Below are 13571 nucleotides of genomic sequence, written 5' to 3' on the forward strand. Positions count from 1 at the left end.
TTTTTTTCTTTTCTTTTCTTTTCTTTTCTCCTGTTTTCAAGTGCACGGCAGTTATTTTTGAATATCAAAAATTCAGGAGATTTGGTGCCTCTTTCAATACATTCTGGTTTAGATTTCTGTGTCTAACAATCACCATATTTTTAATTTGACTGTGCGAAAGGAAAAAGGGGGGGGGAAACAATATTTTTGTTTACCTTCTTATACAAACCAGTGAATGGTAGATGTGTATTAAGTGGTGCTTAAGTGGCCACATGCACACAGCATCTTTTTATACCCAAAGCCAACAAATGCCACAATGAGTTAACACTGCAGCCATAAAAGCTATTGAAAATACAGTTTTATGGAAAGCTGGCATTTAAATATAAATACGAGGATGGTATGAAATTAAAAAAGCAAAACAAATTCAAAGATAAATCCTACAAAAGATCAGTGCCTGCTACTTTAATTATCATTAAAAAGAAAGGATAGCAGAGGAAGGAAGTTAAAGAAATGTACGTGTGAATTGCAAGACAAAGGAAGGGGATATAAATGATGTCTTAACATTGAGATGTTCATCTCAATTATCACTGGCATATTCTGTCTTGACAAGGGGACACACGGGTTGATATAAAAGAGCCTTTTCAATTTTACTTCCTAGTTTGCAAATAGACTGGCTCCCCAGGTGACAATTACTCTGCCTCCTCCAAACACTCTTCCCTTCCCCCTTGGACCCCTCACAGTACAAGCATAAGAAATAAAAACCCCACCGGGTCCTCTGGTGCTCTTCTTTCTCCAAATGGCAAAGTCTGGTCTCGATGGACCTAGAATTTGGATGATGGAAATAGAGAAAACCTGCTTTTAAGAGAAAATCTTTTCAGACTAGGGTGGCACTCAAACATCACCTGGATTTAAAATCTATTTCCCTTCTTTGTGAGCCCGTCAATAAAAGACCTAGACAAAGGGTACATGCTACCTGGAGCCACTTGGGACCTGCTGGAGTACCTGAAGATCAGCATCTGAATGTGCCTGAGGATAGAAGAATTTACTGGTCTTTGGGAAGGTGCCAGTGTGCTCACTTCAGGGTCCCCGTGGAGGTACTGCCTATAGGGTGCCTTCACCTAAACGCCTCTCCCCAAGAATGTCAGAAATTCCTTAAAGATTGATTTGTAGCATCGGGGTAAAGCAATGGGCTGTATGTATATTTTGGAACATCCTAAAGAGATATGATTTTAGAAAGACTGGAATAAATATTTCTTCTTCCCTGAGGAACTTTTTTTCCTTGTTTAAGATTTCAATATCATATGGGAAGCTGTCATAAACAGTGACAAACACCCTAGTGTGAATTAGTTTCTATAAGCACATTTTTATGAAATATCATATAAAGGTCACGTGTTGAAGATACTAGCAATCTTTTGAGGGAAGATTGGGGGTAAATGTAAAGGTTACAAAGATATAGGACAGAGCATCCATGCCACATAAATGAATAAATAAGAAATTTTACAACAATTCAGAGCAGGGGCAAATCATGGAAAGCTTCATGGAAGAGGAAGAACTTGAGTTGCAAGAGAAGATAAAACAGAAATGTAGCAATCATCCATTTTTTTCCCCTTTCTTTTCTTTCTTTCTTTCTTTCTTTCTTTCTTTCTTTCTTTCTTTCTTTCTTTCTTTCTTTCTTTCTTTCTTTCTTTCTTTCTTTCTTTCTTTCTTCCTTCCTTCCTTCCTTCCTTCCTTCCTTCCTTCCTTCCTTCCTTCCTTCCTTTCTTTCTTTTTGCAATAATCACCATTAGAAGACTTTTCTTTGAGGGAATATTATTATTTAAGCTAATATTTTTTTAAAAATTAATCTGGAATGCCCTGGCTCTCTCTGCCTCGTGCTATCAAGATCTGCCATCTGGGTTCTCATGTTGTCCTGCCCTCAGTCCCGCCCTCCTCCCATCTATTCTACAAAGCACAGCAGAGGGATCTAAAACTCTAATTGGATCCTAATGTGGCCCCATGATTTAAAACTCTTCATGGCTCCTGATTGGTTTTAGGAGAAAATCCAAATCCACAAACAGTTGACAGGCCATGCTCACACCTTCATTCTTAATTTTCCCCCTCCCAACACTGAATGTCAGCCATGCTTTCTCTGCTTCCAGCTTAGAACAATAACTCCCCGTCCCCGTGTCCCACCCTCCTGACCACCAGAAAATATGGTTAACTCCTATGCATTCTTCAGGCCTCGCCCTAAAGATAATTTCTTCCAGAAAACTCATCTGACCTCCCAGACTAAGTCCCTTCTAAAGACTTTTCTGGTCCTTGTAGACACATTGCTGACAAATGTGTCATGGTTCTTGCCCTTGGTGGAGCTCCCATTCTGATGAAAGAAAACACAAAAACAGCAAATTAACACATAAAAATATATGGTCATTTCAGGTGGCATTAAGGACTGTGATGAAAATAAACGGGAGGGGAGGCCTGGGACCAATGAGGGCAATGATGGGGTCAGCAAGTAGGTTATAGTTATGTTCTCTTAATTGGAGTGGCCAGGAAAGTTTCGGTTCCCTTCTAGATGTTTCTCTTGTATTCTGCACTTCCTCATCACGAGGAATAACTATCCAGTGTGATAAGAGCCATTTATTCATCTACACTCACCATGAGATTATAAACGCAGGGTCGAGGCTATCCATTTCCTCATTTTCTCCTAGTCGCTTAACATGGTGCCTGGAATATCATGCTTAATAAATATTTCTTGAATAAATGAGAAATTAGAAGGGAAAAGACTTGAGATGAAAGAACTTTTAAGGACCTCATATCCGATACCAGTGTCCTAGGTCCTTAGGACACTGGTATCGGATATGAGGGATGGTATTGTAGAGGAAATATCAACAGGACCTGGTGAATAACTGGAAAAAGGAAGGAGCTCAGAAGAAGAAATAAGGGATACTCCTTCTAAGGCTTCAAGCACAGGTTACAAGGAGAACAGGAGACAGCTAACTACTCACTAAAATCTGTCTCCTTTTGTGCACACAGCTAGATAACATTAGGTCACGTGACATAATTCCTAAAGTTCTAGCCAATGAAATGTGAATAAAATAATGTGTGCCACTTCTGGTCCTGGCCTGAATAACCTTCCTCATGAGTCTCGATGCCCTTTTTCCTCTTGCTGTGTGGATGTCAGCGTCTGAGATCTCCTTGGTAGCCATGCATTGAAGATGGCAGAACCTTTAACCGCCAGATCCTGGTATGACACAGCAGAGCCCATTCTTCCTCCATCTCTGCCAAGCTGGGGGATTCAGCGGGGAGCCGGTAGATGTTTCTGCCTTGAGTTATTGCTAGATCAGGAAATGTTTCTATATCAAGAAATGAATAGAAATAGGTAAGTTAGGAGAAAAAAATGGTTTAGGTTTGGGTGTGGGGAACACTAAAAAATTTGATTTTAGAAAGTAAACTATAAACTTTCAGAAAAGTATTTAGTCGAAGATGTCTTAAAGGAGGTTGGAAAAGCTGACCCCGAATTTAGGCCCAAGTTGGGGATGTGATTTGTTTACAATTAGTAGTTTAAGTTGTAGTAGTAGATGAAGTTGCTAATAGAGAGGAAATAAAGAACAAATGGACATATTCTTTTAAAATCACAACATTTTAGAGATTAGGAAGAAGAATAGACTTTGAAAGGCACTGAAGACCTAGGAGCTGAGTGTCCCAAATCCTGTGAGTGGTCCCAAAGGAAGAACAGTGCTGAGGCATGTGGTGCATCAGGGCACAGTGGGTGGCATGACAAGTATGTGGAGTTAGTATCTGTAGAATCCTCTCCTCCCCGCCTCCTCCACCAAAAAAATGCTGGCAATGAAAAATCGAAAGCTACGTCAGTGGCTAGAGAGTCACAGAGGAAAGAAAAGTCTTTAGGGCATGTGGAAGAAGAGAGGAGGACCCCACGGAAGCTGTGAGACAGAGAAGGAATAGGGATGTGAAAGTGTCTGGAGGAGCCTTTGGGAGGGGATGGTGTGAGGACATGGGTTACAAATGCAAACCTGCCAACAGAAGGGCTCTTTTCATATAAGACATCAGTGGAGAACATAACCCATTGCTGAGACCCCGAAGCGGGTAGAGGATGTGGGAAGAAGGAAATGTGTCACCGAGGTGCAGGTGGAGGACATTTGACCCCACGAGGACGGGATTCACCCTTCAGTCTGCGTACTTGCGAGTTCTACCACCACCCTCTTTTTCTCATTTCTTTGGAGGTTTCTATCCACATGATTTGATGTATAAGAAATACATTCAACTCATAAGATTACGTCCGATGTCAAGGACTTGGGGCCTGAATGGTGCTTGAGTGTCCCCAAAAGCTATGATAATTATGTGAAAACCAATACACTGGCTGAAAGAGTAGAAAAGAACCATATTTCACACTTGTCACGATTAATATGGAGCCTGTTCTGGAAAACAGACGGCTTCTCTTGAATCGTAGACTCTCGGAGACCTAGATTCCTGGGATAGAAAAGCAAATCTATTTTCTGCTCCTAGCATAGAGCCTGAAATGCAGTAAGAGCTCAGCAGATGTTAGCTGCTCTTATTAATATTATCATTAACAATTCTCCCCTGAGGGATAAAGTAGTCAATCTAGAAACATTATGACCAACATTAGGCTGAGGGGTCATTGATCATTACAGCTGAAGCCCAGGATTTTCATGGCAGGACTTTCATGGTGGGGTTGAGGGTAGGAAGAGGAGGCAGGATGACCGAGGGCCTGGGCTTCCCACTAATGAAGAGGGTCAAATTTATACTTTAATCATTTCACCAAATGAGGTGGTATCTTCAGTCTCAGAGTTACCCTGACAGAACTGAAAGTAGCCATTCATCATACGACCTTAAACTTGTGTTCTATTTTTGGATCAGACCGCCTATGGTTCCCCAAGAATTAATATTTTTCATAAATCTTTAATTATCTTGAGAGATTAAATTGCATTACAATCTTATACTAAATATTATTAGGTTAACTGTAAACATAAGTTATGGAATGTAAAATGTGTTAACTATGTAAATGACTTTTCAGCCTCATTTAAAAAAAAAAATTTTTTTTTTTAATGTAGAAGCCCTAAAACATCAGAAATGAGGCTGAGAGTTTCTTGCTAGAGATTACCTAGTTTAGTGATTTTTAAACAAAGGAGCACATCTGGGTCAGGGTGGAATTTCTTGAAAACACAATGTCCCACCTTCCCCAAGAATGTGATTCAGGAGATCCCACTGTGTGCAAATCTGCATCTATTCAGAAAGGCTCCCCAGTGTCCTGACCATAGTTCTGAGAGCTACTGATGGGCTCCAGGTGTCTCTCTTGACGCCCCACCCAGGGCTCCTCCCATAGGTTCACAGCCTGCCTGTCATTTAACAACATATGCCCTGAGTTGGAGGGCCTGGGGCAGGTGTCTTTGCACTCTTTCAATATTAGCAAGTGAGTCCTTTTTTTCTTGCCATCCTTATTAAATCAGAGCCCTGAAGTGGGACGCGATGTGCTGCCCCCTAAAGCCATGTGCATATGTCTTTAGAGACAATAAAATAAAAGAGCCATCTTTCTCTCTCCCTTTCTCATGAAATTTGGTTTGGGAGGCATATGTCCCAAAACTTGAATTACTGATTAACTAGGAAGCTTGCTTCATGATGGGACTTTAATTCCTATGCCACTGGGCATGGAAATGGGGTGGGTGAATTCCCACTTTTGTAGCCCTGAGTCATGCTCTCTCTGGGTCCTGGAACTGTCATGCCCTTGGGGCACTCCTCCTGAAGAGAGGCTGAAGTCAAATGGTCTGGCTCCTCCCCTCTAGGACACACAGGAGCCTGGGACAGCTGGCTTTTGGTACTCCAGGAAAAGATTGAGCATTTGCTGATGTGTCTTAGACTCCTGAGGGACGGTACAGGACACAGATGCTGCCTAGAGAAGGATTGACCATGTGTTATCTTTGTGCTTCCAAAGGGTCACGGCATATTAGCATCGGTCTTGGTGCCTCTCAGAGGGACAGAGCATTCTGTCTCCAGGTTTCATTCACATTCTGGACTTAATGTCTGCACATTCGATACTAGATCATATCTTGTCTCATGAAATCGATGATGTTGTCTTCTGTCGTTCTATTATTTTATATGAGTGTATCTAATCTCCCCCATTAGACTATAGGTTCCTTGGGCAGAAACTGTAAGTTTTTCATCTTTGTGTCTCCACAGCCTAGAGCATAGAATGAGTTTACTGATTTCAGATCAAATGAACAAAAGAGTTCAAGAAAGTAGTCCCAATTTAATTTCTAGTTACCCGTGCAAAGGTGTGATCCTTGGACCTTGTCCCTAACTGGCAGAAAGATGAAGAACAGGAAAGCACATCACTGAATACAGTCTGTGTTAAGGGTGGCTCTCTGCAAATAATTGGATCCGGGCTTCATCCATTCATTGGAAATCATCTATGAACATTACAATTTCAAGTTCCTGAAGTTTCTCGAATATTGGAAACACCAAGAGAAAAGGTAACAATGGTAGTGGGTGGCAAACAATGGTAGTGGGTGGCAAATCCATGGCTTTGGATTTTTCTTAGTGGAAGTCCAGGCCAGGTTTAAGTAGACGATATATCAATTGCTGAGGGCCTGAGGAAGTAAGGATTCTGAAACACAACTGGTAAGAGTGATAACCAGTATCATCTGCTATAAACAGGGTTAACACACTTATTTAAATCCTTCGATTCTACTTCTAGGAATGTAACTCGAGGACGAAATATGATGTGTGCAAAGATATACATTAAGGTAGTTCATGAAAATTTGAAAATGTTGGAAGTAACACAATGTCTACTAATGGGAGAGTTGTTGAGTAATTTATGATACGGCTATACAATGGAATATTATGCAGCTGTCAAAAGGTTAAGAAAAGTTTTAATACTGTATTGTATCATTTATAAGATGCCTTTTTAATATTTTAACGTCTGAAATTAAGATATGTCTTACAGAGCCTATTGATTACAATCTCAAACATGTTTATTCTTACTGGTATATAATCTTATAATCGAATGTCTTTCATTCAATGAAGTATGGCGGATTGAAATGGAAATGTGCCATCATATAGTCAGGTAAAAGAAGAATCCTACAGAACACTACAGAGGTAAGAGCCCATTTATGTTAAGATGTATGTTGATTTCTGGACACATGTATCAAATTCTTAATAGTGATTGTTTAGGTAGGATTATAAGAGCTTTAACTTGGTATTTTTTGGAATAATTTGCAAAATTCATGTATTACTAGGAAAAATAAAAATATTTTCAAATTAATCAGTTGCTTTGTCTTTTTCTTTTTACCCACTATGAGGCCGTTACTCTGAGTGAGATTTTAGGACTGACTGCTCACAGTGGAGTCAGGGGAACAACATGTTGCTTTTCTCTCTTCCAACCACAGTCAGTAGCATGGTCATGGGCACTTGGCTCTTAATCCAGACAGCTTCTGGGGAAGTGAACTTTCATAGCCGAGCTCCTATATGACCTGTATTACATGTAGTCTAACGGGATGGATGCCGTGTTTTCTTATGATGAAGACAGGGAAGTGTTGTCAGGGAATCCTGTTTAGTGAGGGGAGAAAGGAGAAAGAGATAAGGTGGTTGTTTAAAGAGAGAAGCTATATATTCTTATCATGGAAAAATAAGGAACAGAAGAGAAAGAAATAAGGCATTTAGAAGCTAAGTTTGATATTTATCTTCTTCTGACCTAACAGCTACATAGGTTTGGTAAAAGTGTAGCCATCAGAATAATATCTCTACCAGGACTGTGGGATTGAAAAGTAACTGCTTAAAAGGAGAATTCAGAACATAAGAGTAATCATTTAAAATTATTAGGGCCTTTTAATGTTTTTAATTTAATTGTATCACATTATTTAAACAACCATAATTAGATAACCAGAGTCATTTAAATTTATTTGATGTGTGATTTTTAAATTTCTAAGCATTGTGCTAAGTATAATGTTATCAATTAAATTAGCATTCTTACCACTTTTGCTTTCAATAACTTTTCAGCTGCTATTAACTGCAATTTTAGAAGCATCTCATCAGTAAAGGCTCATTGTGGCTGGCCCGTCTGTTCCATTAATAATTTCTTAATTAAATGAGATGACAGCTGTCCCTCCTTGTCCTCACTACCTTGTCACTCTCTTTCTTTCCAAAGTAATTTTATTTTTCTGGTCTTCCTTACTGGCCCCCTCTCCCAATACACACACACACACACACGCACACACACACACAGGCTTAGCTCCTGGTGTCGTTCCCAAATGGATGTGGAATTTCTTCTCTGATCCTCACCCCGCCTACCCCAATCTGTTCCCTCTCTGTCTTCTCGATTTCAGTTCCATATTCATTTTTCACCTTCGAAAGCTTTTCTCACTTCTCTCCATCGCCTATCTCTAGTCCTTTCAGTTGTCTTGGGCTTCTTTTCTTCTGAGCTCTCATTTTTTTCCTCAAACAATTCAATCATGTTATCATCCTTTTCTATTTCTCTATGTATTTCAGCTTATGTTCTAAATATCCAGGAATAACAAACAACACAGTGCTTATGCAAAGAGACAAAATTAGTGTTAGCTTCATCATAGAAACCCCTTATGACCACTCAACTGTCAGTGTCATATAAACAATCCCCACTGTAGTCATTCGTTTATTTACTCAATTCCAAATATTTTTCCCTCGCGATTTTTCTTAATGAGAAATGGAGAATGTTAACTTTGGAACAAGTAGTCTACTTGATATCCAAATAGCAAAATATAACTCCCAGGAGAGTGTATTTCTTAAGTGGTTCATCTTCAGGATTGCCTTTTACTTTGAGACTGTGTTGTCATTGTTTTGAAGTCTTCCCTCTTGTAGATAAATGAACTAAAAAAAAAAAAAATCTAGGCATATATAGAGGACAATCTGGTGACAGCCAGAGGGGAGGGGTGTTGTGGGGGCTGGGAGAAAGCAGTGAAGGGTTAAAGAAGCACAAATTAGTAGTTGATAGATGGTCATGGGGATGGGGGGCACAGCATAGAGAATGCAGTCAGCAGTAATGTAACAGCTAAGTGGAGAGTCAGAGGGAAGATAGAGTGATCAGGGGAATAGTTTCATAAACTATAGAAATGTCTAACCAATGTACTGTATACTTGAAACTAATAACAAAATATGTATCTAGGATTTCCTTTGACTCAGGAATAATAAAAGTGACTCAGGATTCAGCCCTTATTTTATCCAAACTGGCTTACTTATTCCTGAATTGTGTATGTAAAATTATAGATAGAAAAGACCTCATCATTTTAGAGAGGAGAGCCCTGAGAAAGTAAAGCTTTTGGACTTACACTGTCCACTATGGTAGCCATTAACCACATGCGATTATTTACACTTAAATGAATTAAAATTGAAAAAATAAGATGTAGTGTTTCTTTGTCACACTAGTCACACTTAGAGTGCTCATAGCCACAGTGGGTAGTGGCTACCATATTGGACAGCACTGATACACATTTCCTTTTCAGCAAAAAGATCTATAGGACAGCCCTGGTTTGAACTACACAAGGCAGAGTTTCAAGAATCTGGGACTCACTCTTCCTGTAAGTTAAAGACCCCAGTGCCCTACAATAAAATTTATTTTGTGATGTCTTAGAGTATAGGAACCTAAGAGGTCAGGTACAAAGGGAGACTGAATTAAATATAATTTCATATGGTTGATCGCCCATGAAAACATGCTTTTCAGCTTACAAAGCATTTTCACATCCATCATCATAATCAAAGCCCACAACAGCCCTGTATGATAGAAAGAACAGGTGTTCACATCTTCATTTCCCAGAGGAAGAAAAGGCAGCTCAGAGAAATTAGGGCTTGTCGAAAGCTACACTTCTTTTAAACTAGGACATAAACCCAAGTCTCCTATTCCAAATCCCTTGATCTTTTTATCATGTTGAAAAGCACCAGGAGATGGGGATTATTAATTTTTTATAAATCATGTGTATTAAGAACATTCTAGAAACCAGGTGCCATGCTAAGTGTTTATGTGTGTTATCTCGTGTAACCCCCAGCCTGAGCTTTAGTCTTAAATGTCCAGCTACCTATTTGACCTTTCCCCCTGAAAGTTTGATAAGTTCTCCAATATACAGTGTTTAAGGCAAGGTTGCAATAGCCAAGACAAGCGATAGTAGCTTAAATGAAGGTGGTTTTATGGAGGTGGAGAAATTAAGGTGCTTGGGGTATATTTTAGAGGGCGAGTTCACTGGACTTATTGATGGGGAGAGAGAGGAAAACTGATGAGCCAAGAAGGACTCAGATTTTTCACACAAGCGATTAGATGGATGTTGATGCTCTTTACTGAAGCTCATTTAAAAATGTAAATCAGGTAAGGAGACCCCTCTACTTAAATTCCTCAGTGGATTCTCACGGCTGTTGGAGCAAAGCCTCAATCCTGACCTTGCCCTACAATGCACTTTGTGATCTGGCTGAGTTCCAGCCTCTCTCCTACCTCATACCCTTTTGCTCCCTGTGCTCTGGCCCCAGGGGCCTGCTTTCTATTCCTCCAGTTCTGGAATCCCATCCCTTCCCTCGGGCTTTACTCTTGCTACCTCGCCCAGAAAGTGCTTCCTTAGCTCTACCCATGGACACTCACTCTCTTCTCCCTAGGTATTATTTCAAACGTCACCTCCTTAGAAAAGCTGCTTCTTGCCATTCTATCGAAAGTAGCCCACATGTTCACGACTGAGTCTACGTTAACCTGTTTAATTCTTTTGTATCTCTGCATCACAATTTTAATTAGCTCATTTATTTATTTATTTTTTTGTTTATTATCTAGGGACCATGTCACTTGTGTTTACAGAGCTATTGTCCTGAGCCTTGGACAGTGACTGGCACATAGTAGGTGCTCGATAAATTTTTATTCAATAAACAAACCTTGGAAGTAAGTTCCATTATTATGTTTATTTTACAACTAAGGGGGTGGAGGCTTAGATCATTTGCCAATTGTTTCACATTTAGTTGGTGGTACAGCCAAAAATTGATCCCAACTATATCTGACACCTAGGCTTGTTCTTAATTATAGATCTATGTAGAGTCCTTATTTTTAAAAATTCCCCATGTTTGCTCATTCATACATTCATTTATCAAACATTTATTGGGCATTTACAAAGTAAGTGCCAGGCATAACAGGTCACGCTGGGCAAATTCCAGTTCTTCAAAAATGTGATACATTCCCTGTCTTCAGCTTAAAATCTTAGCCAAAGTTTAGCTTAAAATCTCCTCTTGTAAGATGAAAAATAATCATCAGTTTATTGTACATATTAATGTGATTTGTTTAAATCTGCATGTATTGATTATAATAAAAGAATCATAGGAATAAACAAGTTCTTGAATGATCATTCTTTGTCTCTCTCCCTTCTTGTTCCAGGTGACAAGAATCTCTTCCTTCAGATACTTTTCCAGAATGGGGAATTTGCAAGATATTTTAATAACTGATCAAAATAAAATATATATAACTTATTTGAGACCATCCAAGTGGTTTGTCACAATAGACTAAATTCTTAGTGACACAGTTGTGATCCCTTAAGTTAAAGGCATCAAAGGAAAACCCTTAGGAGGGGCAGAAAGAACAATGAATTGGGAATTCTAGTGTTCTGGTCCCAGTTCTATCTTTTAACTAATCTTAGTTCAAAGTCGCAGCCCTTTAAAACTTCTTTCCTCATCAATATAATGGGGGAAAAAATGTGCGTCCTGGCTCCATCATGGCAATATTGTGTGACTCCAATGAAAGAGTTAATGTAAAAGTGCTCTGAGAAGCCAAAAATGCTATACGATATGTTTCCATTATTTCAGGACCTCATTTGTTCCTTAGAAGGTGGGAAGGTGGATGGGTTAAAGGTACAAAGAGACATAGAGTGCTATTTCCCCTTCCAGCTTCATCCTTTCACTCCTCCATCTCATGGTTCCATACCCCTGAGCCTTTGGGAAAGCTGTTCCCTCTTCCTGGAATGCCCTTTTCTCACTGACAATTTCCTTGTCATATTTCAAGATTCAGCTGGAACCTTATTTTCTCTGTACAAACTTCCTGATTTCTCTTAGGTAGAGTCATTGCTCTTTCCTCTGTGTTTTTAGAGTAATCTAATGCATTTCTCTAATGGAGCTCATGTAATTATAATGTCATTATCTGCTTATAGATCACGAGACTCAGAGCTTCATGAGTGTAGAGACTGTCCATCCTTTACAGAATTGTCTTCTCCACCGCCCTATTCTTCTGGCAGCTCATTTCCACCTACACCCATGTGGTTATCATAGGATCCATCACACTTGTCCAATGTAATACCATCCCTTGTCCCCACTTATTGGTTGGGAGTACCTGACCAAAGCAGACTATCTCACACCAAAAGGCTGAGCCATTTGGTCCAGAGCGAGCTACTGGTCCAATTTAGGAATTGGAACCGAGAAAAGGAACTCAATCTCCTTTGATTTTGAAGCAACAAACTTCAGAGTTATTGGCAACCTTGTTTACTGACATGAGGGCAAAAGAAGTGGAAGTCTTAGGAAACAGAAGAATAAAATAAATGAACCAAGAGGAGCAGAGCTGAGATGGAGGGTCCTGAACTCTTGAATCCCCATTTCTAGTCATTCTAGAAGTCATGCTTCACTTCTAGGGTTTCCACAAAGATATTCTTGTATGCCTAATTATACCTTACTTCTAACAATGAATTCTCCTTTGTAAATATACCATTTCAAGCTGAGTTTTTGTCACCATCAAAAATAAATAAGTAAACATAAATGTACAGTTCTAACTATTGTAAATTGCCTTGGGCATCTTCTAATCCCCAGTGTTGAACACAGTCTTTAGGTTATTGTACTCATTAGATAAGTCAGTAAATTAATTACCTTTTAACTCAATTCCTGTGTCATACAGTTTTTACAATACTAAGTAAAAACATTTGATCTTATAAATGATCAAATATAATAATGTAGGTATGTTTTTAACATTTAAAGATGGACTAGTTATTTTAATAAAAATATAGTAAAACTCACTTTTTGAACATACTTCCAGAATACTATAATAACCCACTTATTAACATAAACATCTATTAAGTGAAGCAAACCTTTGGGCATCTCATCACAGTAGGGTAAAATTTGCTAAATGAACTGCTGGTCAGCACATGGTTGATGGGAAAGAGAATGAATAAGAGTGAGGTTTTCACCTCAGGTCTACTGTTTAGCACTTTTGTGACTCTGGGCAAGTCACTCAACCACCCTGTTTCACTTTCCTCTTTTAAAAGACAAAGAGCGGGTAGGGAGTTAGGCTTAGATATCACCCTGCTGACCTCACAAGTTTAATATGACTATTAAATAAGATAACTTATTACAGCTTTTGAAAGTTATTTAAACAATAACCAAAAGTATAACTTTGACTATTATCCTATCGTATCACAAGTAAATACTTGGATAAGCAATTTTCTCTTTATCTTGCACTTATGGAGAGCTGTTATTAAAAAAATAATAATCAAATCTAGTCCTGCAACCCTATAACAATCAACTTTACTATTACAAGTACTGACATGGTGATTGGTTGGTGAAAACCACCATATAGATCCTCTTAGAGGCATTAGGTGGGGAAGGGC

The sequence above is a fragment of the Pteropus alecto genome, unplaced genomic scaffold (assembly GCF_000325575.1).
Source record: "Pteropus alecto unplaced genomic scaffold, ASM32557v1 scaffold3, whole genome shotgun sequence".
In the NCBI taxonomy this organism is placed as follows: domain Eukaryota; kingdom Metazoa; phylum Chordata; class Mammalia; order Chiroptera; family Pteropodidae; genus Pteropus; species Pteropus alecto.